This window comes from Camelus dromedarius, chromosome 34 (genome assembly GCF_036321535.1).
Source record: "Camelus dromedarius isolate mCamDro1 chromosome 34, mCamDro1.pat, whole genome shotgun sequence".
NCBI classification, from domain to species: Eukaryota; Metazoa; Chordata; class Mammalia; order Artiodactyla; family Camelidae; genus Camelus; species Camelus dromedarius.
This window is the reverse complement of record NC_087469.1, coordinates 7128980-7144425: the sequence shown is the minus strand read 5'-3', so window position 1 is coordinate 7144425 and position 15446 is coordinate 7128980. Positions and strand designations below refer to the sequence as shown.

The 15446-nt window shown below is 50.6% G+C and overlaps 2 long non-coding RNA genes across 6 annotated transcripts in view; one reads left to right on the top strand and one right to left on the bottom strand.

Annotated features, from left to right (window-relative positions):
• LOC135319905 (uncharacterized) overlaps nucleotides 1-15446 on the bottom strand; it is a 170348-nt gene that overhangs the window by 144682 nt on the left and 10220 nt on the right. Inside the window, exons 3-4 of one of the 4 annotated variants that reach the window (XR_010378914.1) lie at nucleotides 9286-9397; nucleotides 3721-3733 (exon numbers count right to left, since the gene is read on the bottom strand). The exons of 1 other annotated variant lie outside the window; for it this stretch is intronic. This is a non-coding gene — a long non-coding RNA (uncharacterized LOC135319905). Of the gene's footprint in view, nucleotides 1-1694; nucleotides 5175-9226; nucleotides 9398-15446 lie in introns of those variants that run through there. 2 more of the 4 variants (XR_010378913.1, XR_010378912.1) reach the window with 2 other exon arrangements.
• On the top strand, nucleotides 10293-15442 carry LOC116150207 (uncharacterized). 2 transcript variants are annotated; one of them, XR_010378910.1, is made up of 4 exons: nucleotides 10293-12723; nucleotides 12824-12981; nucleotides 13350-13406; nucleotides 13533-15442. It is a non-coding gene; the product is annotated as an uncharacterized LOC116150207 (long non-coding RNA). The 2 variants fall into 2 exon arrangements; XR_004133912.2 differs by having other exon boundaries at nucleotides 10293-12981.

The following is a 15446-nucleotide window of genomic DNA, read 5'->3' as shown; positions in this document are numbered from 1 at the left end:
CCGAGATTGGAGATGGTGGCAGAAGTTAATTGGGATTAGACACGCATGTTCCATGGTTAACAAAAGCGCAGATGCTTCAGAGCCCCTTCTTAAGCCAGATCATCTTCTAAATACTCTCCCCTCCTCCCTCTCTGCTCCCTCCCCACCCTACCTCCAGCAATCCACCACCCCAGGTGCTCTGGACAGGTATCCATCCATAGGGCTGTCTCTCCTTGCATGTTAAACCTTTTCCATAATAAATAAGGTCATTTGTGGGAGGACTGGGGAAAACAGACTCCCAGCCTGACTTTGACACACCCATTAGCCCCTTCTTTCCTTCCCTCGTGTCCTCTCTGCTGTTGGCATCATTCTTCTGGCTGCCAGTGGGAGAGGCAAAGTCAGGGTACCCACAAATCACCCCTATAGTCACGACACAAAAGATGTCTGTTGTCAAAACACATTTCAGTCTCCAGGATCAGCAGGGACAGCAAATCAGGGAAAAGCATGGGCTAGAAGGTCCCAGAGACACCCTCCCCCCCAAGGCCCCTCACTGTTGGGAAAACTGAATTCCAAGCTCCAGGTGAACTCTAGTTCTCTGACGCTGGGAGAGGGTTCCCCGGAGCACCTTCTTAGAAAAGGCCAGTTCCCGCATTCTCTCTTACCTTCCAGTTAAGGGATCAAGGACAGAAAGTTAATCAGTTTCCATCCTTGAGTCAAAAAGTGCTTTCCTCCACATCCTGAGTCTGAGCAGGTCCCTCATCGGCCACAGCCCAGGATGCAGTCACAGTGTCCCTAAGACCCAGTTCTGATTCACGTTCAGGACCCTCTAAGCAGGACAGAGGCAGCCTCGCAGTGGACACGGCAGTCTTCCTGGAGAGGAAGGACCCTACCTGTCAGAGCCCTGTTTGCCACAACAGACAAAAATGTAGGAGACGAGCTGCTGAACTCCAGGAGGCGCTCAGGGGGAGGCAGGCGCACGCAGGGCAAGAAGGCAGCGCAGTGAGGCAGGCTATGAAGCCATCAGCGAGGGAAGGACCGGGGCCAGACGGGGCGGGGAACCTTGCACCCTGGCCCTTCTCACTCTAAGTGGGATCCCTGTAGAAGGAAGAAATTCTCTCTTCAAATGACCTGACAGAGTGATTTGGCAACTCCCAACCAGCAATTCCTTTCACCCCTTTCTTAAGGAGCTCCTTCCTGAGAGCCACGTATCTGCTAAAGGAACCAGCCAGAGCCTCTGTCATTGGAGTCCAGCCCCAGTGCTTCTTCAGTTCCTTTCAACACAGTCATGGAGCGCCTCCTCTGAGCTTTCCTTCTTCCTCTCTGTCACTGAGGACCTCTCCCCTTGTTCTCTTGAAACAGGATTCCACCTCTGGAGAACGATGGCTCTGGGTGGTGAAGGGGGCGGGGGAGGGGGTGGGGAGGCAACAGCAGGAGCGGGAATGGAAGTACAGGACAGGAGTGGTGGACACCAAGTCTTAACTCATGTTCAGATCCGTGCCTGATTTGGTTTTGTCCCCAGCAGTAGCCTGCCTCCTAGAGTGCTCCTTGCATCGGGTGACCTTGAGCATCCCCGAAGGTCAAGGCTAAGCTGCAGAAGATCTGGACGGCTTCCCCCAGCTCACTTGCATGTACGCAGACAACTGGAGACGACACGGGGCTCCAGACAAGCTAGCTCCAAGTGGGCACGCTTGCCATTCGCCTCCAGGGTCCTTCATTCAAAGCCAAACAAAGCCAGTGTTATTTTAAACTGCACGCCTACATAGCGCTCCTAGGAGCATCTAGGAGGGGAGACCAGGAGAGAAGTGAAGATTTAAGCCTGACAGCCAGAGAGACCCACATCTTGCCCCTGACCTTGAACTAACATGTTTCTTCTCCTGCCTGGGACTGCCTCCCCATTATCATGATTTGCTGGCAATTAGCAAGTTCTGACGAACATACGAGAAATTTATTAGCACTGATAACATCTCCCATCATCTCAGGCCTTTCTGCCCAATATCACCACACACCCTGTAGGCAAGAATCCTTTTCTGGTCCCCTCCTGGGGGCGGGCGAAGTGAGGATGGAGCTGTTCCTCTCTCAAATTGAAGATGCTGTGACCAAGGCTCAAAGCTTAAGGAAAACACTGCCAGTTAGAGAATAAATCCAGGTGGAGGCTTGACATCCCCATCTTTGAGTCTTTCTCACACCTACTAACTGTAGCAAATCCATCACCCAGTATTTAATGAGCACCTATTAGGAACAAGGCATCATGGGAGACGTACAGATGTCTAAGGCAAGACACCTCTTCTCGCTTGAAGAAATTCCCACTTTTCTTGAGGAGATACATCCAGGGCACACCTGTGGCTCTTCGGGTGCAAACCGGGGAACCCCTTCACATGGAGCACAGCACAGCAGCCCCCCGAGGGTGATGCCCATGACCCTGTTACTCACAACAGGAGGAAGGATGCACCAGGCACTGTAGGAATGGTGGGACAGGGTGCTGACTGTGGGATGAAGGAATGGAGAGGCTTCACCAAAGTCTTGAGCTTGAGTTGAGCTTAAAAGGATGATTTGGGTTTAATTAAGAGAAGAGGGGTGCAGAAAACATCCCAGGTGCATAGAATCCCATAAAGCAGGAGATCTCGTCAGAAAGATCCAGTAAGAGCTCAAGAGACACTGAACAGAACAATTTGGCTGGAAAGGAGAGCTTATGTCAAGCAAAGAGGGGAAACCTGCTTAAAAATGCAAACTGAAGGCCAGACACCGCTGAAGTGCCCCAGGCTGAACTCTGTCCTGTTAGACAACCGCTTCCCGGATCTTCCTAGTGGTGACAGAGGGATCTTGTGTCTGATTTAATGGATAAGGTTCAGATCCGGATTTGCGGCAGGTACTCCAAGTGGGTGCTCATGCTCCACGGGCAGCAGGGCTCCGTTCAGCCTCCATCCTGAGGACCTCCCTCCCACTTCCCCTCACTCGGAGCCTCCCGACGGCAGGAGCAGGCATTCCGGTTCTCTGCACTTCCACACTTACAGAAGAGCCCTGCCCCTTCTTCCTGACCACAAACCCAGCACCCTCCCTGCATGAGCATCCGTCCCTTTCTCCCTGTGCTGTCCCAGCGGGGGAGGCCAGTCCCTCTCCCTGTGTTCCGGGTCTCACTGACTCAAAACACTTCAGGGACTTGTTGCACTGATGAGGTCCCCTCACTCTCAGATTTTCCATTTCCCCTCCCCACTGGAACTTTCCCATCATTCCTCAAACATACTCTAGAATCTCCTATTTCGCATCCTGTGATGTCACATTCCCCTGGTTCCCCTCCTAGCCCTCTTGCTTTTTGCAGTCTCTCTTTCTTGAGCAGATATTATTGACTCTCTTATTATTTGTACAATTCTAAGCACTTTGAACGTTTACCTACTTTAATCCTCAAAACAATCCTATGAAATGGATACTCTGCCCCCAATTTTCTAGATGAGAAAACCAAAACAGAGAGAAACTTTCCCCCAGCTTACTTAGCTACAATTGCAAAAGACGAGATTTCAACAGTTTGGGTCCTGATCTATGTACGCTGTTGGTCACGATGTTATGCTGTCTCTTTAACGGACTTTATCACAAAGGATAGGATAGGACCGGCTGCAGTAACAAACCACATCGAGATCTCAGTAGCTTAATGTAACAAGTATTTATTACTATCTCATGCTTTATAGCCAAGACATCTCTGCAGGATCTGCTCCACACAGTCACTCAGGGACCAGGCGATAAAGAAGCCACCATCTTATCTCTGTAGGAAGAGAAGCGAAAGGCTGGAAAGTCATCTTTGGGCTTTTCCCTCTCATTCCCACTCATATTTCTTTGACTAGAACAAATCTTATGGCCTTACTTAGCTGTGAGGGGATGGGAAAGATTGGGGAGCAAATGGTGTATTTGCTGAGATCACAGTATTGGCAACAGTAAGCATGAAATGTGGGGGTTTCTCCAGCCTCAGTCTTGAGACCTTATCTGTTTTCACTCGGGGCTCATCTGTTCCCCGGGCTCTGGTATCTCTCTCCTGGGACTTCCCAAATGGACTCCTCAGCCCGGACCTCAGCCTCACTTCTGAGCTCCAGTCTTGTCTCTCTAACTGCTTACCTGACATCTTTTAAAAGGTATCTCAAAAGCTTCTTCCATTTAACATATTCAGAACAAACCCCTTGGAGGTCTCCCCTCATTGCAATTTCTCTCCTCCCTGAACCTGTCTCATTTCATCCACGTGATCACCTCTGCCGGGAATCTGGAAACTGTTCCCGTTCCTGCCCTTTCCTTCCTCTATCCAATCTATAGCCAAGCCTGGATGAGTCTGTCTTCAAAATCACGTTAAACTGACCCAGTTGTCACCAGCACTGTCACTTCTGGCTAAGCCACCATCCGCTCTTGCCTCAACTTCTGCCGTAGCTTCCCTTCTATTCTCCCTATGTCGTCTCATCTCCTTCGGGAACGTCTTTACACAGTGCCATGCAGACAGGCCACTCCTTCTCCCCCCTCAGAGGCTGCCCGCAGAGCTCAGGGTTGTGCACAACATCCCCACAATCCAGCCTGGCGTCCGTCTCCAGCAGCATCCTCTGCCACGCTTCCCCTCAGGCACCGACATCACGCACCTTCTTTGAAGCCCTTGCCTGCACCACACTCTTACAAGACAAAGTTCTTCAGACATGCTGCTCCCATTCTTTGGAATCCTCTCTCCACACTTTTTACCCTGCACAGCCCTTCCTATGCATGGGTCCATCTCCCAAGGGACCTTCCATGAAACCCCCAATGGAAACGAGGTCCTCCTGCTGTGTTATCTCTTCACACCCTGCTCTTTTGTTTTATAGCACTCATGACAGTTTGTAATTACATGTCTACTTTGACTTTTTAACATCTGACTCCCACAGAACCATAAACTCTATGACAGCCACGGTGGAGTACATCTTCATTCACCACTGTATCTCCCGCACACAGTATCTGGCGTATAATACATCAACAGTCAACAATGGTTAGATGAATAATCTAATGAAAAAATAACTACTTGCCGCAGGATAGACGTTCCATGATCAGCAGATTCAGACTGCAGCAGAACTGGCTTACCGTCTCCCGCTCCCCTCGCTCCCTGTTGATGTGGACGTGGCCAATGACCTTCTGTTTCTGAGTTCTCCAAAGATCTTGCAAATCTTGACCCCTTAGAATGGGCTGGCTGAGCTTGGCTCCTGAGGGGATTTGCATGGCATCTCTAAGGCGGAACTGCTCTGGGTCACAGACAGATTCAGCAGGGTTGTGGTCCCTTTATCCATTTATTTTTTTAATTGATTAATAACTGAACTCGTTAGTCTCATGTGCAAAGTCTTTCAGAAGCTGACCCATTCTGCTTTCCAACTCTACTGCTGCAACAACCAGTAGCCACAAATGTAGTGACTTAAAACAGCACAAACTTACCGTCTTCTAGTTTCTGGAGTTCAGAAGTCCAAAATGGGTCTCATGGAGCTAGAAAGATGTTGGCAGGGCTGCATTTTTTCCCGGGGGCTCTAGGGGAGAACCTATCTCCTTGTCTTTTCCAGCTTCTAGAGGCCACTTGCATTCTTTGGCTCATGGCCCCGTTCCCCCACTGTCAAAACCAGGTCAAGTCCTTCTCACACTGCCTTCTCTCTGCTTCTCTCTCTTTTGCCTTCCTCTCCCACTTAGAAGGACCCTTGTGATTTCATTGGGCCCATCCAGACAAATGAGGATAATTTCCCATCTCAAGCTCAGCTGATTAGCAACCTTAATTTCCCCTGCAACCCCTTTGCCTAGCTTATCCACAGGTTCCAAGGACTAGGACATGGATATTCTTGGAGAGCCATTATTCGACCTAACATCAATGCTTTCTTTCTTTTACCTCTTGCCCCAAACTCTACACTTTAACCACAAAGAAGTTGACACTTAGAGCTACTGTTCTGAAGAGCCAGGGTGGTAGGAATGAGGACCTACAGGAAGCCGCACAAGCTGCCTCTGAAAGTTTCCGCAACATGCTCTGCCTGTGTTACCTCCTCACACTGCGGGCCGCCAGCTCCTGCTCCCAGTTCTCTCACCCGAAAACGAGGAGGAGGATGCTTGCTTCTCTGGGCCACGTGAGGATTAAATGCATTAACATTTGCACATTGCTTAGGAAGTCAGGACAGTGGATTAAAAAAAAAAAGCTTGTGCTCTGGCTTCAGACGTCTGGGTTAAAATCTTGATTTCCAACAGTTAAGACTCATGCGACCCCAACAGAGTATTTAATCTCTGTAAATTGCCTTGAAAATTCCATTTCTTCCAGTGTGAAGAGGGAGTGTCAATAATCCCTGCCTTCTAGGGTTGCTGTGAGGATCAAATGAGATAAATTATGCAAAGCGTTTTGCCATATAGTAACTGCTCCATAAGATTGGGTATTATGATTATTATACCAGAATCCCTAATAAATTGTAGCTGTTCTTTGTTGTGATGGCACGTTATTTCCTCCGTTTACCTAACAGACTCTCAAATCTCAGCGTAAGTATTACATCTTCAGGAAAGCCTTCCCCTGCTCTCCCAGCCAGAGGGAGCTGCTTATTGCCCTTGTGCATTCCTCTAATGCCCAGCCCACATTTCTATCCGAGCATCAGTACCCTGGATTGATCTAACCTGTGTACACCCACATCCCCCCCTCCACCACCACACACGCAGGAGACTGTGAGCTACTTGAGAGTAGCTTCCATGCCCCATTTATCTGCATATACCCAGGGCCCACTTCAGGGCCTTGGCAATATAATGTTGAAGAAATGCCTACTGATGGAATAAACATAGAATTCTAAGTTACTGCTTAGAAATCGCTGTAACATAACATATGTGTTAATTTACATGTCTAAACAGACATAATGCCACTCTCTTCTCTATATTCCAGTTGGTCAGGTGCGTACTTTATCCCTGGGAGCAGCATTCCTTGGGGTTGGAGCAGAACTGGGCCCCCGAGGGAGCTGCAGCCAGAAAGTTGGATTCCCATACATCCGGTTCTGCTCTCAGAGGAGTGCTCTGTAGCAGAACATCCCTCAGACCATCACTTCCCCCTGCAGCTTCGGGCCCTCCGTTTCCTGCTTCAGCAACGAGGCCCTGCAGAAAAAGTCTGCCCCAAGCAGAACAGGGTTGAAAATCATATTTTCACAGGATGTCAACCCTCCTCTCCTACCTTAAATGAAAGGTATTATTTTTGAGAGGGGAATGTCACACTCTACCACCAGAATTCTGCTTCTTCGGCAGAAACCCTGGCAGTTTCTCTGCACGGCTGGCAGCTCTCCACCCAAGGCCAATGCTGGGAAATTCACCAGGCCCAACGCAGATCACGGGAGCACAGGCTCCTCTGTGATTCAAACAAGGGGAAGCAAAGTCGGGGGGCCTTCACTTTGCAGAAATGGGGCAGGAACAGGAGATGCCTACCGTCCAGACCCTCCACCTCCAGGATCCAGAGCAGGTCCTAACTCTTCTCGGGAAATTCACCCATCATTTTGCCAATAAATAAATTATCCCCAGCTCAGCAACCTCTGGGCCTTTCCTGTAATAGATGATATTCTTTCAGCTTCATCTTTGGTATATATATAAAAATATGCCCTTCTTAGCTGCCAACAAGCTATCAGTCCCTCATCTCTAAGCAATTCATTCTAGAGACTGAGCCCTCTTTCTGATTCACCCACACGTGAACCTGCCCTGGGATGAAAAGCTTTGTGCAGAGCTGGGAGGGTGGGAAAGGCGTCAGGCAGCGAGCGGATTCAAATAAATGGGAAACGGTCTCTACTTTTTAATGAGTGAGAAGGCGCGAGGGAGAACAGGTCAGAAGCAGCATTCTGTCCCTTGAGTTTCCTGTTGTGTCAACTTCTGTGTGTGGCCTGGGGGCTGATCAGGCCCCGAGTCCCTGGGAGTCCCAGGAGCACCTGCCGCTTACCTAGCTGCCAGCTCTAAGCACAGACATGTGGCCACCGTGGTCACATTTTCCGAGAGCGGGCAGACTTGGGCCCAACTTATCCTCTCCCGCCATTCCCAGAGGCTCCTGCTTCCTGATGCACATGTGAGTCAGCTCTGGGCAAAACCCAGATGATTAGCTCAGGTGTCCTGTGTCTTCTGGGGGCCCCGTGGCTGGGCTCAGGTACCAACCTATTGCACCCTGGAGCTCTCTGTGTCAAGGATTCAGCCGATCTGAGGCCAGGAGGCCCCATGTTCTGCCAAGATGGATTCAGGGGCACAGGTGGTGACCTGTGGATGGCCTGCAAACTCTCCTGGCAGGTCACCCCCTCTCCAGATATTTCCTCTCGCAGGCACCTGAGCCCACGGGCCGCACCATCTTCTCATGGGATGCTCTCCTAAGGGCCTATGTCCTCTGGAAATCTCCCAGGGACCACAAGTACCCTCCTCCCAAGGACTCTCCACTCACAAATCTCCAGCCTGCTCCCCCAACCTGCTCCTCCAGCCTCGCTCCACTGCATGACGGGGCTGTATGCAAACATTTGCTTTGATTTGTAAAATGATCCATATAATTAGGGAAAAGAGTTAAATAAAGGGACTGATTTCAGAGAGCAGGCTCTTAATGACACTAATACCTGACAAAAGGGGTCATTACGACGGGCTAATGGGCCTTGCCTGGCGTTCAGCTCTCTCAGGACACAATCCAACACACTCAATTATCTGCTAATCAGGGCCATTTTGTCAGAGGTTATTGCCCTGAAGTATCAATTATAGGAACATTATTAATACTTTATTGAGAAACCACTTGCATGAAAGTGTTAAACTCATGGGGCGAGCCCTTCGCCCTCCCCTCCCCACTCGGACCCATCCTATGCCATCTCTCTTTGCCCCCATTTAATTCCCCAACTGGGGCTTTCCAGGACCCACTGGGTCTACTGGGAAGGAGCCATGGCCACGATGATGTTTCCAGTGCTGTCACCTGTGACCGAACTGGCACTCCCAACTCTGGATGCCACCAGCTGGCAACAAGTGGCTGAGTCTGAAGCCAAGGCTTTGCTGACCCAAGATGAGGGAGGGAAGCTGAGGGCCGTGGGGCTGGAGGCACAAGACGTCTGGGTGTGGGTGGGTGCGTGCGGGTGTGTGCGCGCGTGTCTTTCTCTTTCTAGCTTCCTCTCTCTGTCTCTTTCCCTCCTTCCCTCCCTTTCCCTCCTCCTCCTCCCCCTCTTCCTCTTCCACCTTCTCCCTCTCCCCCTCCCCTCCTTCTCTCCTTTTCCTCCTCCTCCTCCTCCTCCTCCTCCCTCTCTTTCTCCCTCCCTCTCTCTCCCCAGTGTGGTCCCTTCCCAGGAAGGGAAAGCAGCGCACAGAGCCCCTCACTTCAGGGTACAGCCTGTTCAGGATTCAGCCTCTGCTGCTCCCTGGAAGCCACTCCTCCTCCTTGTGGGACACATGGACTTCTCACACGGTGGGGGCTCCATCCGCACAGGTCCTGGAGGAAGAATTCCCAAAAATGATGCGATGGGAAGGACAAAACATGAAAAGGCCTTTAGAGGCAGGCCAATGAGAAGTCAAATCCCACCATTCACTGGCTGTGGCATCTCAGGCAAGTCACTTAACCTCTCTGAACGGTGGTTTTCAAATCTCCCAGGATGCAGTGTAGTTTAGAATGCCCTTACTACTGTGCAAACTGGGGTAAGTTCCCTCACCTCTCTGAACCTCAGTTTTTTACATGTGGGCTGGAAATCATCACGTCCAGGGCCTGGAGCTGTGGTAAGGGTTAGATGGGAGCATGCACTTAGGCAGGAGAGCACTGCCCGACATGTTCCACCCGCGGGGGGGCACGATGCTTACTTTGAGGTAGGACTCTGGGATTGAAACACTTGCTCCTAAATAAAGAATGAGCATAAATTTTAGTTCGACGGAAGTACGTTCTCTCTCTGCTCCCGCGCCCCTGAATAATTAGGTAACTGCCAGGAAGGGAAGGGTTAAGTGATGGTCCACCTCCTCCCAGAGTTCTGGCATCGTGGGAGGTGCCCAGCTGGTCTGGGAGAAGCTGGCTTTCGGGAATGGGTGGGAATTTCCACTTCTATGATCCTGCAGGCCTAGACCTACCCTTCCCCATCCGGTACCCCATCAGCAGAAAGATGATTCGGCACCACGTGGGCATCTCCTATAATCTGGTTTATCGGCAGAGTTCAGTCTCATGAGAAGGAGGTAGGAAGAACGGGGCATCTGCTCTGGCTCTTAATGGCTCGCCCATTGCTGGCAACCTAACCCTGTGGTTTAGAAGAGAGAAGTGAAACCTGGTTGGGGTCATGCATGTGACAACGGTTGCTGAGGGCCTGTCCTGAGTTGGGCAGTGTGATCACAGTCTGAAAGGGGGAGGCCAACTCAGGAACAGGTCTATTCTGCTGGAGTCTGAACTATGTGCTAAGTAGCTATCTGTGCATGTTTAGAGCTTCCTGGTCCAGCTAAAGGATGGTGACAGCAAAGTCCAAAACAGGATTGCGGGGAAACAATCAGGGTTGGAAGAATTGTCCAAAATTGGTGGTCCTCCCCAGCAAAACTGACATCGAAGAATGAATTTCATTCCTAACTGAGGTTGAGGGTTAATCTGTACATCGTTTAAAATGCAGAAACAAGCCTGCAACCTCTTTCCTGGAGACCAGAGAGCAGTCAAGGCGCTCGGCTGACTCAGGGAGAATCCAGTCCAGTGGAGGGAGGTGGCCAACACTACATCCAGTATCCGACGGTGCCGCCGGAAAGGAGGAACAGACACTGGTAAACAAAAGGCCTCCACAGTGTGCTTGCGGTGGCCGGGTCCAGGGCTCAGCGGTGAGAAGTGCTGGTTGAGGTCCTGAAGGTGGGGAGAATCCACCCGCCCGCTCCTTGATTACGGCGGACGAGTGTGCTGCTCGGTGGGCCTGGGCAATTAGCGTTCGCGTTAAGCAGTTACGGGGTTAAGTGCTACCAGGGGTTTGAGCCGGGCTGACAGAGCCTGCGCTGCAGAGTGGGGTGGTTGCCTAGCAACAACACCTGTAGCACATTAAGCAGCCAGTCAGCTTCGTCAACTTCTAACAGGGGCTTTGTGGAGCGGCAGATGGGGGTGTAGGGAGGATTAGGGGGGCACGGAAGTGGAAAGCTGGACAGTGGGTCTCAGGACGGAAGATGGGGCAGAATCACGTGTCTGGAGAGGCCCACCAACCCGGCTTTCTGCCTGTTTTCCTCCAGCAAGAGGCAGGTGGGCAGCTCAGGTGGGAGTTCCGGGGTGCCTCTCCTTCCTATGGCTCTTGCCTCTTCCTCAGACCCTCACAGGAAGCACCAAGGGAGGTTGGAACCCCCTCCCTCCCCGCAAGCTCTCTCTCAAAGAACGCATCTCGGGATTTGCCTTTTTGAGGAGGGGTTGGGAGAATGATGGGGAGGAGGTACTCTGTGCTTTGTTTTCAGATTCAGAAGGGGACATCTTTCTGCTGACTCGTCTTCCAGGAAGGGCCACAGAGAACAAAAGCTAAGACCGTGAAAGGGGAAACTCTTTGTCACCACCTTCCTTTCACACCTGCCCACACATCCCTCTGGACCACTCTCATGCACACCAGAGATATGACTCAAGAAGAGAAAAGCTTTGGGGAAGGGCAGAGAGCTTAATAATATTGTTGCTGCCACCTTTACAGAATTCATGATCTAGCCAGCCTCTTGGCTTTTCTCGGAATTCCCAAGCTACCTCTGTCTGAGTCGGGGTTGGAGGGGTGCAGACCAGTGTACCCGATGGGAGGGGACTATTCCAAATGTAGCCCCGGCAACCAGAAAACTTGGGGTCAACTCCACTCTGTCATTTATAAGCTGTATAGCTGTGGGCCAACACCTGTGGTGAGGCTCAATTTTCTCATCTGGACACTGGGGGGTAATTACACCTGCCCTACTTATCATATGGGGATCAGAGGTGGCAGTTTAAGTAGAAGCGTGTTACAGACGCTATAAATCCTCCTACGTGTGTAAGTATTCGTCACACCAAGAAGATGTCCATATAGATGGTCTTCTGGACTAGCCTGACTGTTTGCTGTTTGGCCCCAAGCAGAGGAGAAATGGACACAGCCACGTGGCTGTTGCCGGGTAACTCGGTGGCAGAATGGCTCTGAGAGGAGGCCTATTCAACTCTTCTATTCTGGGTTCACTGGTTCAAATCCAGCCCTAGGCTAACAATTACTGTAATCATTGGGTTTGGAATTCAGAGAGTCCGACTTTCAGAAACCCTTTTGCTTATCTATTACCCACTGAGTTTTCATCACACACTTCTGCATGAGGGGAACCGGGAGAGGGGCCGGAGGACCTGGCTCATGGTCCCAAACATGCCTCTGCCCACCTTCCTCTCCGCAGATCAAGGCTTCTCTTGCTAGATTATCTTTAAAGGCAGTCCAGTGACCAAAGCGGGCATGTGTGCCCTCTGGCTTGGAAACCCACATCAGCATGCCGGCCGCAGCTGAGGCCACCTGAGTGTCCCCGTCCTGCTCTCATTCTCCCTTCACATCTGAAAAAGCAGGCAAGCCACCCTTTCCACACCACAGCTAAGACACATCCTCCCTGACCCTTTAAGTCACACCCCATGGATTAGAAAAAAACAGAACACGTGCAGAAACCCGCAGACTGAAGACCCAGCCAGGCTAAAGCTCCAGGCCTCCGTGTGGGCGTGTGGGCTCCCTGCCTGAGTGGCCACGGGGCCTGTGGACGCCCTGCCACCCCCGGGGGTGACAGAGAGTGTGACCATGTCTGCAAGCTGCTCAGTCCCCGGCTTCTCCACGCCCCGCCCGTGTTGTGCCAGTATGTTCATGCTCTGGGTTATATTTAACTCAAGTCATAATATTTAGGGGGGGGGTGGGGTTGGAAGCCTGCTGTTTCACCAAGAAAGGCATTTGAATAGTCTCAGTTCCAGAGAATTCCAAGGGCTCGGGGAAGAGAGTGAAGCGGTTGGCCCAGATTTGTCTGACACATTGCGGTCACGTGGACCCCATTAGCGGATGACTGAGGCGGCGAGCAGGCAGCCTAAAGGAATGTTGTAGAAACGATGAAGAGGAGCCAGTGAGTGATACCAGCAGGAGGCTGATGCCTCTGGGGGTCCCAGGGCGCTCGCCCCCCACATCCCCACGGGGAGGGAAACTCTAATTGGCAACAGCGCCTGCCTCGTCACCGTCACCGCCACCGCCCCACCTCTTACACCTGGTGTCAGCCTGCAGGGGAGGCAGAACTCGAATCCCATGGGCTGAGAGGAGACGGAGGTGCTCCCTCCTGGTGCCTCTGATGAGAAAAGACAAGCTTCCAGAGGGAGCCCATCCTAATCCTGGGGGTCAGTGTTTCCCCCAAAGAAGTCCCGGCAAGCTTAGCCCGGGGCCAAGTCCAGGGTTATCCATAAACCGGAAACACAGCTAATTCTGTATTATTCCTTACAGGACCAGGATCGCCTTGAGGACATAGATTCACCCATTTCCAGATTTCATGGTCACTCTGTACGTACTTTTTATTTTAAATTGAAGTATAGTTGACTTAACAATGTTGGGTTAGTTTCTGTTGTACAGCAGAGTGATTCAGTTAAACAGATGTATATTCTTTTTCATACTTCTCTTTCATTCTAGGTTATCACAAGCAACTGTGTACAGTTCTGACTTATTTAGAAAACAGAAAGAGACTTACCAACATAGAAGGCAAACTTACGATGACCGAAAGGGAAAGGCGGCGGGGGGGGGGGGGTGTACATTAGGAGTTTGGGATTAGCAGATACAAACTACTATGTGTATATGTTTTTAAAAGCTGAATCTCTAAGTACATTTTCCAGAAGTTCTTTCCATGTTACAGAATACAACAAATTTCTCTGGGAGACTGAAACTTTTTTTTTTTTTTTTTTTTGGCATCACGTCACGACTTCCCCAAGCCACGAAGGGCAGTTGGGACGGAATCCCAAATGCTCAGAGGCGGAGTCTCTGAGTAGATGGAGAGTGAGGACAGGCGTGCTCGCCACGTGTTTCTTATTATGGTGTCTAGACACAGGCAGGTCTCAAAGCTGCAGGGGGAGGAGAAGTGTCGTGTCCCAGGGCACCAAACACATCCCAGTCTGAGCAGACTCCAATCTCCTCACCAAATGAGAGCAGCTAGAAGGAGACTCGTGGAGCCTTTGGTGAGAACAGGTCCCACTCATGCTTCCAAGGGTCTTGTGAAATGATGGGGTCCAAGAGTCAGTGACTCAGGGGGCGGGAATTCAGAGGACCTTGGCAATCGGGGGCTATCCCGGTCCCCAGCCACAGAGACCACCGTCCCATCTCCAGCCGGAACTATGGCACTAAGACCAGCACTTGCTTCACATTCGTGGGAACTGACATATGGTATAATTTTTTTTTTAAATCTTCCAAGTTCCCTAGGCAGCTTTGACGTGAATATTAATACTAACATAATTTCATGATGATTAGAGAACACAATTAGGGGCTATTAATAATGACACAAATAATGACATTTAAGGCCTCATTTTTAATTTGAGTAATATTCTGGCTGGTGGTATTTAAACAGCTCTGTCTAGCACAATTAGGGCAGTGCTAGGGTGCAGTCACTGCTCACAGAATCTGTCAGGCCCACCTCACTCACCCACCTGCGTGGCAGAGGAGATGAATGGGGGAGACTGCCCCATGCCTGAGAGGCTGCAGCCATGCGTGGCCCCTCGGAGAGGAGACCTTGTGAGCAGATTGCAACAGAAGTCCAAATGGAGAAAGATGGCTGGTGGCTGGACTGGAGCCCAGTGAGAAGCAAGATACTTCCATCTTCAGGTACCATGCTCCTCCTCAGAGCTGGAGGGACAGTGCAGCTGTCCATGTTTCCAGCCCAGCTGTACTCGAGCTGTAGAATGTAGCTTCTATCTAGTCCCAGAAGCCTCTCCAAGCCCTCTTCTTCAGTCACATTACCCCACTCCTGTTGTAGCATATAGCATGCTCGATTCTAATCATCTGTTTACTTATCTACCTCCCCAGTGGGCTGCTCACTTCTTGAAGGGTTGAGGTGTCTGAGCTCCCAGGCACATAATAAGCTCTCAGTGAGTGTTTGTTGAATGACTTGATGACCAAACGACAGGGTCCTGCCTTTCATCTTAGGGTGCATGTTGAAAGCTGAAATCCCATGACAGCATTATAGCTGCAAAAGCTCTAAACTGCATCTTTTGAATGTTTCTGACCAACGGCAATGATGTGGAAGATGACTGTGCAGGTGGAGGGGGTGCACAGGAAGGAAATGTCTGTGAAAGACAAAACTTCAGTGGCTAAGCAGGTGGAAAACCCGTGACGCTTAGGAACTAAAATAACCCAAAAGTCCTTGACCTTGCTCAATGAGCATTAACCAGTTGGAGGTTAGTATTTGTGGTGGTGTAGGCTCAGTTCTATATGCAGAGAACTGACAATTAAGGCTGGACTAGAAGTTAGGTTTTCTCCCCCTTCAGGTTTCTATAGCAAAAAGGAGGAACCAAAACACCAACTTCCTGATGACTGACGATCTTAAATGAATAAGTAGGA